This window comes from Panthera tigris, chromosome C1 (genome assembly GCF_018350195.1).
Source record: "Panthera tigris isolate Pti1 chromosome C1, P.tigris_Pti1_mat1.1, whole genome shotgun sequence".
Taxonomy (NCBI): domain Eukaryota; kingdom Metazoa; phylum Chordata; class Mammalia; order Carnivora; family Felidae; genus Panthera; species Panthera tigris.
The window spans coordinates 210,044,685-210,060,656 of record NC_056667.1 but is presented as its reverse complement, the minus strand read 5'-3'; positions in this window follow the sequence as shown (position 1 = coordinate 210,060,656).

Here is a 15,972-nt window from a genome sequence, read left to right as displayed (position 1 = left end):
GTCTCTCGTGACAGAAAAACGCCCTGATCTCCCAGTGTCCAAGGACCTCAGACTTTTGATCTGTAAGTTTTCCATTTAATTTATTTGTATTAAAAATAGATCTTTCTGCTCTCAGACCGAAATAACGAAGCTCAGATCCCTCTGTGGCAAAGGAAATGGCCCTGGGGAAGTTGGCAGACATAAGGCTGCTTGGCTGGGTTTGCCTCTTCCAGACCTGGGGGGGTGCCTTTCAGGTGATTGTAGCTGGCTGACCTACCTAGGGGCATGAGGTTAGACGGGGAGAGGGTCCTAGCAATCAGGTGTGCCTTTGTAAAATTTTTTTTAATGTGTATTTTTTTTTGAGACGCAGACAGAATGAGAACGGGTTGGGGCAGAGAGAGAGGGAGGCACAGAATCCGAAGCAAGTTCCAGGCTCTGAGCTGTCAGCACAGAGCCCGACGCGGGGCTCGAACTCACGAGCCGTGAGGTCATGACCTGAGCCAAAGTTGGACACTCAACCGACTGAGCCACCCAGGTGCGCCTTTGAACTGCGCTCCACTCGGTTTCTCTGAGCCTCGCACTTGAAGCAGATTAGTTTTTAAGCTGCTCATTAAGTCAAAGGCACTGGAGGCCATTGCTGTTCCGTCTTTTGTTCCACAGACGAAAGCATCTGTTTTGCTCTTCCGTTCAGGAGAAAGCCTCCTCCTTCCTGAATGGCGATGAGGAATGGACGTGCTGTGTGCTCTGAGAAGGATTCCCCGGCACTCAGCAAGTGTCCCCAGAGAGCACCTCGGAGCAGGGGTGACTTCCAAAGAGCCATTTTCCTCTTGTTGGCCGGCGAGCTCTAACGTGTCCGGATAACCCTACTCCCCAGGGAACTGACCTTCTGTCTCACGTGCATATTACTGAACCACGTTAGTATATTTACAAAAGGCCTCCTTCTCCAGAGTCAAGGCATGCAGGCCTTCCACCATGCACAGAGCTTGAAATTGGTCAGGGGGGCCTCGGGGATGGCTTCCGTTCTGCACTTCTCCTCTGTGCCCACCAAACACCCTTCTGCCGGGCGGCCCGTCTGTTTCCAGTAGTGGCCTGTCAGTAAAGGTCCACTCTGCTCGGCTCGTCTAAGCCTGCAAGCCTTTTCCCCATTTGGACTTCCATTCTGGCAACAGCGCAGGCATTTTATGCCGCTGAGGACAGTTTGGTGCTTTCACGAGCGTCCCGTTCTGAGGTTTCGAAGACCACGTCGAATGCAGAAGCTCCTCTTGGGTCACTTCCCCTTTTAACTCAGTCATTTCGTTCATCAAGGAGAGGTCGCGGTGGCTGTACCAGCACTGTTGCTCCCTGGCGGGTGCTTGAGCACAGGGTACAGCCTCCTCCTGCGTCTCAGATTCCTCCTCTGGAAAAGGAGGTGGCTCTTTGCCCTCCCAGACCTGGAGTTCTAGAATTTGCTTTCTTTTCGTTGTCCAAAAGGTCCGGAGATTTCCCGCCACTGCCGGTTGGTACACTAGTACTGTGCAAGAATGGCTTTCAACAAATACATCCAGGTGTGTTCGCGTGTTAACTGTTGGGTGATTGTTCTGCAAGATGCAGAAGACTATGTTTTGCACAAATACTTCAAATGCTACCCTTGGTGCCTTCTTCCATCGCCCCTCTCGCTGGAATGTTCTTATAGCACCGATGATATTCTTATTATATCCAAAGCTTACAAAAGTCAGTATGTAAAGTCCTAAAATCCAACGGAGTAGGAAAGGGCACAGGTGATTTACAGAAGTCCATGTGCTAAAAAAAAAAAAAAGGGAAAGAAAAGAAAATTGTAATTCACGGGTAATGAGATCCTGAATAAAAGTAAAATAATGAAATGCCAGCTTCCTCTTGTAAAAAGAGAGAAGTGCAAAGTGCCAGAGGGCCATCTTAGGAGCTGTGGAGTCTGTCTTTCCCCAGGCACGGGGGCAACGGCTCCTCTGAAATGTCTAGCTGGGAAGGACTAAGGTTGATGGGGGTGGGGGGGCAGGGAAGGGAGGGTGGGACTTTAGGAAGCGCTCTGTGAAATTAGATAGAGTCGGTAGGCGTCCAAAGATGGAGCAGAGAACACTGATCGGCAAAGTTAAAGAACGGTGATGAGAGGAGGCATTGGGTCCCCCCCCCCCCCCCCCCCGGTGCCTAAAAGAAGAGCTCCATCCTCGGGGACGCTCCGAGAGGAGGCATGTGGGTTGCGTCATGCGATGTCATGTGCCCGGAGAGTAAGGGGGGGGGGTGGTCTCTGCTTGGCCAGGAGGGCAAGAGACAAACACATAGACAGGTGTGAGAGGAGCAGGGAAGGCCTCCCGGAGGTGTGATTTCTGTGAGGAAGCCGAGCGATGGCTTTGGACCGGGGAGCCGGGTGAGTGGGTGTGTGGAGGGTGATCGATTCCCAAGTTAGGCTCTGGGATTGTACTCATTACTGTTTTTTAACCTTTTTTTTTTTTTTTTCAATTTAATATTCTTTCGGGAGCATTTCCCCTTCCTTAAGCATGGTTTTATTATTTATTTATTTACTAATTTATTTTGTGGTCTATATACACAATGGAATACTACGTGGCGTTGAGAAAGAATGAAATACAGCCTTTTGTAGCAACGTGGATGGAACTGGAGAGTGTGATGCTAAGTGAAATAAGCCATACAGAGAAGGACAGATTCCATACGTGTTCACTCTTACGTGGATCCTGAGAAACTTAACAGAAGACCATGGGGGAGGGGACCACGGTTAGAGAAGGAGGGAACCAAAACATAAGAGACTCCTAAAAACTGAGAACAAACTGAGGGTTGATGGGGGGTGGGAGGGACGGGTGGGTGGGTGATGGGCATGGAGGAGGGCACCTGCTGGGATGAGCACTGGGTGTCGTCTGGAAACCAATTTGACAATAAATTTCATAATTAAAAAAAATAGTTTTATTCTTTTAAAGTTTTTATTTAAATTCCAGTTAGTTCACCTACAGTGTAATATCAGCTGCAGATACACAACGTAGTGAGTCAACACTCCCGTGCATCACCCGGTGCTCCTCGCAAAGGCTAGTGCTTAATGTGCAGATATTTCTTTCTCGGGGGGATCAGCCGTGACCTGTGTCAAAGAGAAGCCCCTCTCCCTCCCCAGACACCTTTCCCACTTAAAGTTCTCCTGGTCCTGATCATTCCCAAATATACGAACACACCTGCACCTCCCACTAAGCCATAAGCTGTGGGAAGGCAGGACCCTCCTTTCTTCAGCTCACGCCTGTCTCCCCAGGGCCTGGGCTTCAGACACACACAAAGTAGGTACTCAATGGATGTTTGCCGAATGAATAAATGAATGAAGGCTGCATCGAAGCCTACTGGACGGTTACTCTCGAAAATATTAGTTGTATGTTTATTGTTGGACATTTGAGGGATTCCCGTCTTTTCGCTTTTGCCAGTGCAACTCCAGTGGCCATCTTCGTACGTAAATGTTCATTTGTTTCGCTGAGGATTTCCTTCGCTGGATGTGGCCTTGTCGGGGAGGGTTTGAAGGCTCTGCAGGGGCCTTATCTCTCAAGGCAGAGACTCTGTCTTACGCATTTGCTGCTCCCAAAGCAAGGAGTCCAGAATATACCAGGAGCTCAAGAACTGTTGACGGACCAGCTAAGTAGCCAGTGGAGCCACGGGAACTTTCGTGTCCCATGGGACCGGGCACCTGCCTCATAGGCACTCCAGGAACCGGGGCCAGGGCGGCTTGGTGCCGTGTATGCTGTGCCTGGTGGCCAGGTGGCCTCACCCACGGAGGCTTGTGGGTGGACCGCCGCCACAGGAGTCATCGTGGCTACTGGCAATGACCAGTTAGGAGCTCAGGCAGCCCAACGAGATGGGCTCTTTGCCCCAGAAAGCACTTTGTGGATTCCAAGGATCAGAGGGGACCTTAGTGAAGAAATGGGATTTCAGAGTCTTAACCTCAGAGGCGACAGATGTCTTCAAGAGTCTTCTGGGCGGTCATTGATCGTGTCTGGAGCAAGACCTCAGCCGCGTCCTGGCAGAGGCCATCTGGAGCCCCAGGAGGGAGGAAGGCCGGGGCTAACTGGTTATGTGTGTATCTGCTGGGAGGCTGAAGTCTTTGAACGCTGGCTGGAAAGCCGGGTTGGCAAGGCGGCTACTCGCTCCCGGGCTGGGAGCCTAGGACGCTGAGCCGGAGAAAGCCAGCCTCCCTTCCCACTTCCTTCACACGGGCTCTGCTGGAAGTCCCAGTCATTGCTTTTTCCCCCTCGCCCACACATCGCTTGTCTTGGATTTGGGGTCCGTGTGAACGGGAGTTGGTGTTGGTTTGAACACCCAGAGCCGAGCCCCCTGTTTTCCGCGGGCAACATTTACCACCGCCCTGAGTAGCAACACAGGAAAACGTGTGTCGGGAAAGCCCGTCCGTTTGTGGAACTGTGAGGCTGGATCGCAGGACATTAGCACTTTCGCAAGGAGGGCAGCTTACATGTAATAGACTCACGGTCTGCACATCACGAATGAGTCTAGAAGTTCTCGAGCTCCAGGAAGTCAGGCCTATCAGATAACTTGCTTGGACCATTCCCGCATGGACATGGCTCAGATCAAGCCACCGACCGGTGGCTTCTGGCCCCCAAAGCTCCCCGTGGCCGCTTGGCAGCATTTTATCTCAGAAACGAGTCTCCTTATTTCGGGAGGAAAGCTGCGGGGCCCGCAAGGCTGGTCTTTCTCTTTTCATCATTTTGGTTGGCTGCTCTGACGAGGAGACAGGTATCTTGTTTCTTGCTGGTTTGAGTGCATTTTAAACCCTGAGGGATTCGGCAGAGATAGACAGGGTTTCTCAGCTCCATGTTCCCCAGGCCTGGGAGCCCAGAGCTGCGGGGAAGAAGCAGGGTTACGGCAAGACCTTCCACGTCACTTTCAGAAGATGCTCGGCTAGCGGCTCCTGGCCTCAAGTGAAGGGAATCAGCGTCATGGGAGGGAAATTGGCTCTGGCTGGGAGCATTTAAGTCTTTGTCAGGGTCCGGTCAGGGGCCTATTTACTCTGTGTATGTGTGGGGGGCGTCCAGACGAAAGGATACTCTGGCCGACCGTAAGCCACACATGGCAGATGGTCACAAACCACTAACATCTACCAACCTGCTTCACTCGCTTTTCAGTAAGTAACGTCTTGTTTCCCTCTTCAAATCGACAGCAAAAGTCCTAAGTGTCAGGCTGGGGGCCTTGATGATTCAAGCCTTGATGTCACCTATCTGGCTCCTGAATCCTGTCTGACACTGGGCAAGTTGGGATTTACCAGTCAGGGCACAGAGCTTGGCACCTTGACCTTGAACCGAGTCCTTACAGAGATTTTCCCTTAAGCCTGGCTCCTAAACTTGGCTGTGCGAGAGAGGCCGAATGGAATTGAGGACGCCCAGGCAAATTTGAATTCATATAAACAACGAATAACTCTTTAGTATAAGTACATCTTATGCAATATTTGGGACATACTTATACTAAAGAATAAAGTAAGTAGGCATCTGAAAATTCGAATTTCACTGGGCCTCCTGTGCTTTATTTGCTAGACCTGGTAATTGTGGGCTCAACGCTGGAATCATCTGGGAGCTTTAGAACATACTGATGTCTGGGTCCCACCGCATGAAATTCGAATTTAGTTGGTTTAGGTCGGGCCTGAACACTGGAGTTGTTAACAGCTTCTCTACCGATTTTAATACGCAGAAAGAGTTGATAGCCACCGCACTAAAATGGTGACGTCTAAACTGTTCTCAGCTTTGCAAAGCTTCACGTGTTTTTCTTTTTTTTCCATCTTAATGCCCTAGATTCCTTTCCTAGTCTGCTTTACTTAATCCAATATCATAGGCTAGGCAGCCACCCTGCACCTCAGTTTCTCAGCTACGAATGGGGGCACGGAACTGATCCTTAACATTATCCATCAGATTGCTTCTATGTGCACAGACGCAGAAACTCTGCATATTCCAAAGGGCCTAAAACAACCAGCCCCAAGCCGAAGAACATTTCTGAGCTCTCATGACTCAATCCTACAAATTCCTGTGAATTTCGTGTTTTCCTCCTTGTTACGCATTTGTGTGTCTGGCTCTAAAAATAAGGAATTTTTTCCCCTCTGCGATGTTCACATAAGATGGACAGCCAAGGAAGACGCACTCTGTTTAGCCCACAATGTCACGGACCTCCTGGTTCACCAGCAAGATCTCGTACAGGAAGCACACCCGGAAGTTATGCTCGTGTGTGCCGTGCAGTTGGCTCACTGTGTCACTGAGACATAGTTTACTGCCTCCCCTCGCTGGAGAAATACAGAGCTCAGTGTATGGGGCACAGCTGAGTTTGCTATCCACCCAGGTCTCCTCTGGCTCAGGAACAGAGAAGGTGACGAGGAAGATTTCGGCTCAATTCATCATCTCATGGTTTGTGGGATCGAGCCCTGTGTTGGGCTCTGCGCTAACAGCACAGAGGCTGCTGGGGATTCTCTTTCTTCCTCTCTTTCTCTCTGCCCCTCCCTGGCTCGCTCGCTCTCTGTCAAAATAAATACATAAACATCACAATTTTTTTTTCCAAAAGAAACAGGCTTAAAGATGGCTCCAAATTTAGGAACGTCCTGACTCTCCATCTATGAGAGGTAAGGGGACTAAGTCATGGCATTTCACATCTGGAATTCTGCATCAGTAACAAAAAGAAGGAGTTGCATTTTTTTGGTGTTGACCTGGAACGATGCTCATCCTTGATAGTTAGTGAAGAACGCAGATTATAGAATAATATAGCCTGGAAAATAAATCAGAGAGATGGGTTGAGTGGGTTGGGGATAGAAAGAGATTATTCCGCTTGCTAGACCCCAATTTACTTAGACTCAGCATCTCTATCACCCGGGAGTTGGTCAGAATGCAGGCCATACCCCAGCCCTCCCAGTTTAAATCTCTTGTTCAACAAGACGCTTCGGTGTCTGGAATACACGTTCAATTTTGCCAAGTGCTGTTTTAGACAACTCTGGGTTGATCAAGGTGTCACAACTATTATGTATCACTCCTGCAGTCCATGAATGAAATGAAACATTTTTTGGAAAATGTGTTTGTAGAGCTAATTATCTGTAATGCTTGTTGTAATGGTATTTTAACCCAAGTGAGTTTCTACCCCCTGTGCTATGTCTCTGCCGAGGACGGAAGGCAGGTTGGACCTAAATGAGTCTGCCCCACACGCTCGGCAATGGTTTCTCGGACCTACGCTGGTCCCACAGGACCTGCACGTCCCCACAGGACCTGGATCGAGTGTGACTGCATTCGTCTGCGTGCCCGTCAGGGCCGCAGTAGCTGGGTACTAGGGCTCAGACCCTAGTCTGAGGACCTAGGGCTGGGTGCTAGGGCTGGCCTGGAGGACGGTCAGTCCTTCCGTGAGCGCTCCGTATTTGCTGAGTGGTAGAAAAGCTTTGCAGAATTTGGTCTGGTCAGTTAGGAAGCTGGCTAGACCAGGGAAATGCTATGGTTTATTGAATTGTAAATAACGTTGAACGGATCCCTTCTTCTAGCATTTTCCGAAGCAGTCTGTCACAGCCTGCTCAGTGCCTTGGGGGGATTTTTCAGTGGAGAACGAAGCAAGGCTCTGTTGGTTTTACTAATAGGATAAACAGTTCTCCTCTGACTTGCAGACTGGCAGACATCCCACTGGACTCTTTCCCTCCACATTTCCATATCCTATAAACCATCCTACGGGAAGGCTGAGCATGCTGGGATAGGACCACAATGGGGGCTCAGAAAATTGGGGAGGGATTCTCTGGCAGGAACTTCCCTTTGGAAAGAGAAGAGGGGTCTCCAAACAGAATAATGGACTTTTACAAAAGGATCGCCGGGTTGTATCCTTTGAGCCCCCCTGAAAGCCAAGCCTACACTTACCCCAGTGGCCCGTAGGATTCCCTGAGCCCTGTGAGAAACTATCCAAAGGGATCGTTGGGGATTCATGGAGTGTTACCAGCTCACGGAGTTAAAGTGCGCCCGGGTCTAATTAGCAGAATGAAGGATGAAAGCTTTGCCTCCATTGGGAGAGAAATGGTGGCCCCGGATGACCCAGCCTGGCTGCTCCTGCCCGTCTGACAAAGATGAATGGGAAGAGAAGTTCTGCTTTTGGTGAGACCCAATGAAGTGATGTCTGCATTTTACTGAAGGTCATATGCAGACACTTCACCCTTGCCAGAAGCCAGTGTGTAAACACAACCGCAGAAGAAACGCAGATCCTAGGAATGACCAGTCTGTTGACACTCAGAAAACCACACGGACCCCCACATGGAGAGCCACTGGTCCCTCTGATTCTGCAGCGTGTATTTTTACCCCCTGGTAGATGCTCTGAATGTTCTTCACTTAAACCCACAGGCTCTTTCAGTATCAAAAAGTTGTGTTTCCTCTTCCTCCCCCTAACAAAGTCAGTGTCTGTTGTCTTCTGGTTAATTGCCTGGGAATGAGCCATGCTTTCTAAAGCATGAAAAGAAAACTAATGGGTGTAATTTTTCCATGTGTGGCTCAAGCGTTTGTGCAGAGAAAAGAGGCACCAAATGGAGAAAGTGTCATTGGGGACATCTGATAGCTCTCGCCCCGCGAGAGGACCTGGTTGCTGGGATGTTGACCTAAATCTGGGAGGGACTGAAAATGAAATCAATTCAGTCCTCCTGTCTTACAGACACCAGGCTGTTCCCATGTCCCTGCCCAAGATGTCCCCCATCCCTGGAACACCTTGCTCCTTCCTCTTTGTCACTTTCCCCCCAGTCTGGCCACCTGTGTCTGAAAGTTTTCTGTTATCCTCATAATACTTGGGCAACACTTGCCCCCCGCCAGCAAGAAACGTCACATTTCAAGAAAAAGTAGCCTAGCCGAAAACAAAAATCATGAGAGGCAATCTTCATCATTGTATATAGCATGTGAAGAATATACCCAGGGGCACCTGGGTGGCTCAGTTGGTTAAACGTCTGACTTCGGCTCAGGTTGTGATCTTGCCGTTGGTGAGGTCGAGCCCCACGTCGGGCTCTGTGCTGACAGCTCAGAGCCTGGAGCCTGCTTCGGATTCTGTGTCCCACTCTCTCTCTGCCCTTCCCTCACTCATGCTCTGTCTCTCTCTGTCTCTCAAAAATAAACAAATGTTAAAAAAATAATTTAAACAAACACCCAAAGCTGAGTGTGATGGGGGTGGGGCAGGGGACAAAGAAACAGCCATTTTCTTTAAAATCCTTCTTGGCATTCTTGTCACTCTTAGTATCTTTCACTTGGATTTCATCTCTATCTTTGCAATCTCAGCTCCCAGTGAAAACATTCCCCAAACTTGGCCTAAATAATCCCTTGACTCTGGTTTTACAGCTTGTGGACTGGGGAAGCAGCCTGCCTGCGTGCCTTTCTCTGCTTTCCCATTCCTAGCTGTGGGTTCCTGGTAACTTACTTAGTCTTTTCTGACAGCTGTAAAACAGGGGCAGAGTTTATATGAGTTAATGCGTGTAAAGTACTCAGAGCTATGCCTGCCACATAGTGAGTGCTAGGTATGTGTTTACTGTTATTATTACTCATCCGCCTTCCCTCCGCTCTACTCTTTCCAACAGCTAGAAGACCCTCTCTTTCCAAAGCACAGTCTACAAGTCACTCTACCCTGCAATTTTCCATCTCTCCTGTACCCTAGGTCTTTCTACGAAAGCCGGGGCTGGGACGAGGAGGAAGAGAGGCAATGGATTATCCTGTAGCGGTTTGTGAGTTCGAGCCCCGTGTCGGGCTCTGTGCTGATGGCTTGGAGCCTGGAGCCCGCTTCAGATTCCATGTCTCCCTCTCTCCCTGCCCCTCCCCTGCTCATGCTCAGTCTCCCTCTCTCTCTCTCTCTCTCTCTCTCTCTCTCACTAATGAATAAAAGTTAAAAAAATTTTTTTAAAGCCAGGCATCGCTGTTCTGTGACTTTTAATCCTCCAGAGAGAACCTCTCTTTCCCTTTCTTGAGCCATGTCTGTAAGTCTTTCTACTCTTGTGCAGGCCACCCAGTCGACATTATCTGCTTGTCTTTCCAACTGCACCATTAACAGTGAGCTCCTTTGAGGGGAGAGAACATGTCTCGTCTATCTTGGTGTCACGGCCATGGTATTTGGTGCACCGAAGGCGCTCAGTCAAGTTGGTTACACACAACCGAGTGGGACCATCCCTTGCTTACGGAGAAGGCAGCGGTGTTATGAACTTGGGGAAAGAGAGGCTACGCAGGATGGTGTCAGAGAGGGATGGGGGCTTGCGTCCTCCCTGCTCCGGAGGTGCAGACTACAGAAAACTGCTTCACGCTGGGGAAGAGACACTCCAGCTTGCAGCAATTATTTTCTGAAGGACTCCTCGCCCCGTGCGCGAGATTAATGAGTGCTATTGACGGTAAATATAATAATTATCTAATGACATCCATAAGTGTCTGAAATACTTGGCACCGTGCCTGTGACAACATGGGAACCATTTTCCATTTAGTTCTTGAAATGGATCTGACTCATTTAAAAATAATGACAAACCAAACAGCACCAACAAAACCCATGAGTTGGATAATCTGCTGCCCCTCTGAGATTACGGGGGGCATGCTTTCCCATGCTGTATGCAGGCAGGCACCCCGCCCCTACCCGACTCGATGTGCCTTTTAAGAAGACAGGAGCTTGAGGGAATGTGAAAGCGAGGCGTCTTTGGAGGCTCAAAGCAAAGCGTCTAGTTAAAATACAACTGGGATGCACTGCCTGGGTGGCTCAGTTCGTTGAGTGTCTGACTTCGGCTCAGGTCATGATCTTGCAGTTGGTGAGTTCGAGCCCCACATCAGGCTCTGTACTGACAGCTCGGAGCCCGGAGCCTGCTTCAGATTCTGTGTCTCCCTCGCTCTCTGCCCCTCCCCTGCTCATACTGTGTTTCTCTCTCTCTCTCTCTCAAAAAAAAAAAAAAAAAAAAAAAAAAAGAATTAGATGCAACTGGGACAACCCGGCCCAGAAGCCACAATGGGGACACTTGAGTCCTGCCACCCTACCCTACCCATCTTCTGCCAGCAGAAGGCAATGCCTGGGGGCAGGCGCATGGGTAGTACTGGAAAGGAGGCGGTAATGAGGGGTGGGACAGATGAGCATTGCCTTGTCTTTCTGTGTCAAGGTCCAAGGTGACAGAAGTGTCTCAGGCGCTGGGAGGGGACTCCCGCTAAGGTAGACCATGATCAGGCCCACAGAGAAGGCAGGAGGAGGCCGTCACCCGCAGAGGGACCATGTAGGTGCGGGGTTTTGTGGAGAGAGTGGAAAACAAGGCCACAAGCTCTCGTGGACTTCAGTGTGAAAGGTATGACTTTATCCCCCATACTCTGCTACAAAAATGCCGCATTTGGTTTTCTGAGTCATACTGAGCTTGGCTTAAACCTCAGTCTTCTCCAGCGAGAAGGTACAAAAAGCTGGGACTTACATAATCCTGAGAGCCCGAGGAAGAGCCTGGGGTCACTGGGGGCCTCTGAACTACTGAGGAGATGGGGCAAGAGTCCATCAGAAGACACGGGATGAGGGAGACAGGGTGATCTGGCCAGGTGCTCACAGCGGCTAAGAGACAGGGCCGTGGTCACAAGGTCACTGGTACACTTGCCCGGGTCACAAGCCCAGGTCACTTGCCCTCTCTCCTCCCTCACCGGCCAGAACCATCCCACAGGATGGCGGCTCTCAGCAAGGCTGCGGTGGGGGGAGCTGCCGTGCGCCCACACGACGATTCTGCAGCGCCAGCGTTGTTCCGTCAGCCCGAGGGGAGGTTACGAAAGCTAAGCGAGGGGGCTCCCTGTCTCCACGTCTCGTGCCCAGAGTTCAGCGACCAAACAGGAAGTGAAACTGCAGAACCATCTGTAAGTGAAAAAATAAAGAAATGAGGAAGCCAGGAGGAGGAAGCATCGAAATGAACCCTGGTCTGGTAGCGATGATGGTTAAATAGGGCCATGACATGATCAATGACGGGAGCCTTAGTTTTGTGAAGAACGGAAAGATCATTCCAGTTGTTGCAACTTTTGCAGTAACCGGAGAAGAGCCAGGCGTACCTAGAGAACCTTACTGGTACCATCCAAGAGGATATGCTGAAGGCGTTTATGGTCAGAAATACGTCTGTATTTCACCCAGAACCACCATGAGACTTAGAGCAGACGTCTTGCAATACACAGCAAAGCACAGGCCGACATTTGATTTAATTTCAATTAGTGGACACCATAGACAGGAAGCAGGGGCCGATGCTATTCTGGAACCAGCCGACCCTACGGCAGGTGGGTTGGAGTAGATCTGGACCCCAGGCTGGCCTGACAGTTGTTGAGTTTGCACTAAGGTTGTCTCTCTTCAGGGGAATTAGGATGAACTTCTATATGGAAATAGCAAAAATGAGGGGTGGGAGAGGGCTTTGGGCTCACTTGATGGAGAAAATGTTTCAGCCTAAAATCTCTCTCTTCTTCTAAGAGCACATTGTCGGACATCAGGAGGGTCGCTTACTAAGCAGGATCCTTATGGCAACATTATTTGACTTCTTCATGCCAAGTCCTCTGCAAGGTGTTGGGGATATAAAGATTAGTTAGACCTCAAGTGCTCTGCCTGCCTAGGGACTATCTCTCATGCACCTAGTTCATCCGGTGCAGATTTAACCCCATGTGTCTGTACCAGGTACAGAAACTTTAGAACCAGAGAGTGACTTCATAGCTCATAGGATCATCCCTCACATATCAGTGGTCCTTTGAAATTTAAATAAAATTGACACCAGCCCCTGAGCTCATGATTAGGGGACAGCCAGTGCCTTCTCAAATTTTTCTGTCAATTTTCAGGGTTTCACGGACTCACGGTTCCTTCCGACCCCAAGATCCTGACAGATGTCAAACTCACAAGGCAACAAATATCTCTCTAAGCTTTTCCTTCCTCTGCTCCACTCTGACCCAGATACGGAACTCAACCTTTTTCTACAAACATATTTCATACCAGTTGGGGTCATATTAAAGAACAAGGGTGTGTAGACGGACACTGTAGTACAGGAATGAATTACCACCAGTCAGAATAGACATTAGCTATAAAAAAAAAACAAAACCTCATGTGGCCACTGGCACACACAAGCTGAAAATCAGCTATCTACACGAAGCAAACGTAGGGACAACTGATTTTAATGAAAGTACATGGACCTGGGTTTTACACTTAATGGATACATAATGGAATATTACATGGTCTTAAATTTTTAGGGCTTTCTGTCATATGGGAATTTCTCACTGGTTGACTTTCCCAGAAGTTTCTGATCTTCCTCCATATTGCTTGACGCTCTTTCCTTAAGACCCTCTTTGCCAATTCATGCCCATCTTTTTCTTCAATTTTTATGAGGTACAATGTATACACAGTACAATAAGATGTATTCATTTTAAGAATCTAAGTTAGTGAGTTTTGACAAAAGTCTGAAACCAATTAACCAACACAATCAAAATATAGAACCACCCAAAAAGTTCCCTCATGCCCTTTTGCAATAGGGATCATTTCCACCTCTGTCTCCAGGCAATTATTGATCTGCTTTAGGTCTTTCTAGTTTGGATTTACCTTTTACAAATTGTACAAACGGGATCATTCGGGTGTATTCTTTTGTGTCTATAAATCTATTCATGAGATTTAATTTCATTGGAAAACATTCTTCAGTTTATATATAATATTCACCTGCAAATGGACATTTGAGTTTTTCCCCTTTCTTGACTATTACAGAATATAAAAAATGAACATAGGTGTACAAGACTTTGTGTAGAAATATGTTTTTATTTCTCGAGTAAATACCTAGAAGTAGAATTGTTGAGTTGTATGGTAAGTGTGTTTTTATCTTCATAAGAAACCACCAGACTGTTTTCCAAAGAGGTTGTTCAATTTTACATCCCCACAAAAGATACACAGGGATTTCACTTCCTCACTATCCTCACCAAAATTAGCCATTGCCAATCTTTTTAATTGTAGCCATTCCATTGGGTATAAACCGTGGTATCTCATTATTATCTTAATATGGCTAGTGATATTAAACATCTTTTCCTGTTTCTTGGTCATTTGTATATATTGTTTTATGAACTGTCTGATTGAATCTTTTGCCCATTTAAAAAAATTTGGTTGCTTATCTTGTTATTATTACATGTAGAATTTGTTCGTACATTCTGGCTACAAGTCCTTTGCCATTTACCTGTTTTGCAGATATATATTTTTTTCCAGTCTGTGGCCCACCTTCCCATTTTCTTTATGCTATCTTGTGAAGAGAATAAGTTTTTATTTCTGACGTAGCTCAATTATGTTTTTTCTTTTATGATTTTTATGCTCTGTGTGCTAGGTAAGAAATTGACTACTCCCAAATCATCAGCGTTTTCTCCTTTTCTTTTTAGATGTGTTTACAGATTAGCCTTTACATTTTCATGATTGGTTTAACTTTTGCAAATAGTGTGGAGTAAGAGCCAAGAATTATTATTATTATTTTTAATGGATATACGGTACCAGGTTTTGGAAAGAAAATTCTTTTGAGTAGCCTTGATATCTTTGTCAAAAATCAGTTGACCATCACTCTCTGATAGCTTTCAGTGTACGGGTCTCTCACCTTCTTGGTGAAATCTATTTTTAGATATTTTATTCTTTTTGATGTAATTATAAATGGCATTGTTCTCTAAATTTATATACTTCAGTAAAAAAAAAAAAATCAGTTGACCAAATGTGAGTGAGTTTCTTTCTGGATTGTATTCTGTTCCATTGGTCTATATGTCCATCCTTTACCCCAATACCACACTGTCTTTAACACGGTAGTTTAATATTGTTTTGAAAACAGATAGTGTAGGTTCTATAACCCTGTTCCTTTCTTTCAATTTGTGTTATGAATATTATGCTATGAATGCAATTCTAGGTCCGTAGGTCACTTTAATTTTTGTAGATATTTAGAGTCAGCTTACACGTTTTTAAAAACAGAAACCTTTTGGGATTTGATTGGGGTTGCATCAAATATATAGATCAAGTTGAGGAGAAATGGAATCTTAACAATAGCAAGTCTTCGAATCTATGAACATGGTATAGATCTCTCTGGTTTTTTTTAAGGTTTTCTTTAATTTCTCTCTACAATGTTATGTGGTTTTCAGAGTATAGGACTTCTATATGTTTAGTTAAATTTGTCTATAATTAAATTCATGTTTTGACGCTTTCTGTATGTTTTGAGTTTTCTTTTCCAACTATTTGTTGTGGTTATACAGAAATTGGTTATACAGATAATTGATTTTTTAAAATTTTATGTTTATTTATTTATTGTGTGAGTGTGAGTGTGTGTGTGTGTGTGTGTGTGTGAGAGAGAGAGAGAGAGAGAGAGAGAGAGTTGGAGAGGCAGAGAGAGGGAGGGAGAGAATCCTAAGCAGGCTCCATGCTGTCAGGGTGGAGTCCAACATGGGGCTTAATCTCACAAACCTGTGAGATCAAGATCTGAGAGGAAATAAAGAGTTGGACACTTAACTGAGCTACCCAGGTGCCCCAATAATTGATTTTTTATATTAACTTTTCATGCTGTATCTTTGCTAAATTTGCTTATTAGTTCTAGTAACTTTCTTGAAGATGTGTTCAAATTTTCTACACAAATAGTCATGTCACAGTATCATCTAAATTGTCAAATTTCTAGCATAAAGCTGTTCATAACATTATTATTTTTATTGTTAGACCTTATTATCCTCCTAATATTTATAGAATTTATAGTAATGTTCTTTTTTTATTCCTGATAAGCAATTTGTATTCCATTCCCCCTTTTTTTTCTTGATCAGTCTAGTTTTCTGCTTCTTAAAATGTAATCCTCAGAATCCAGAGAATCACTTGGAAACTTGTTAGAAATGAACATTCTTGGGCCTACTCCAAACCTACTGAATTAGAAACTCTGGAGTCAAAGTCCAGTAATCCATTTTAATAAGCATTGCTGGTGATTCTAATGCATATTAAGTTTAGAAGCCACTGCTTTAGAAAGAAGTTTATGAATTTCATTGATTTAAAAAATATTTTTGGTTTAAT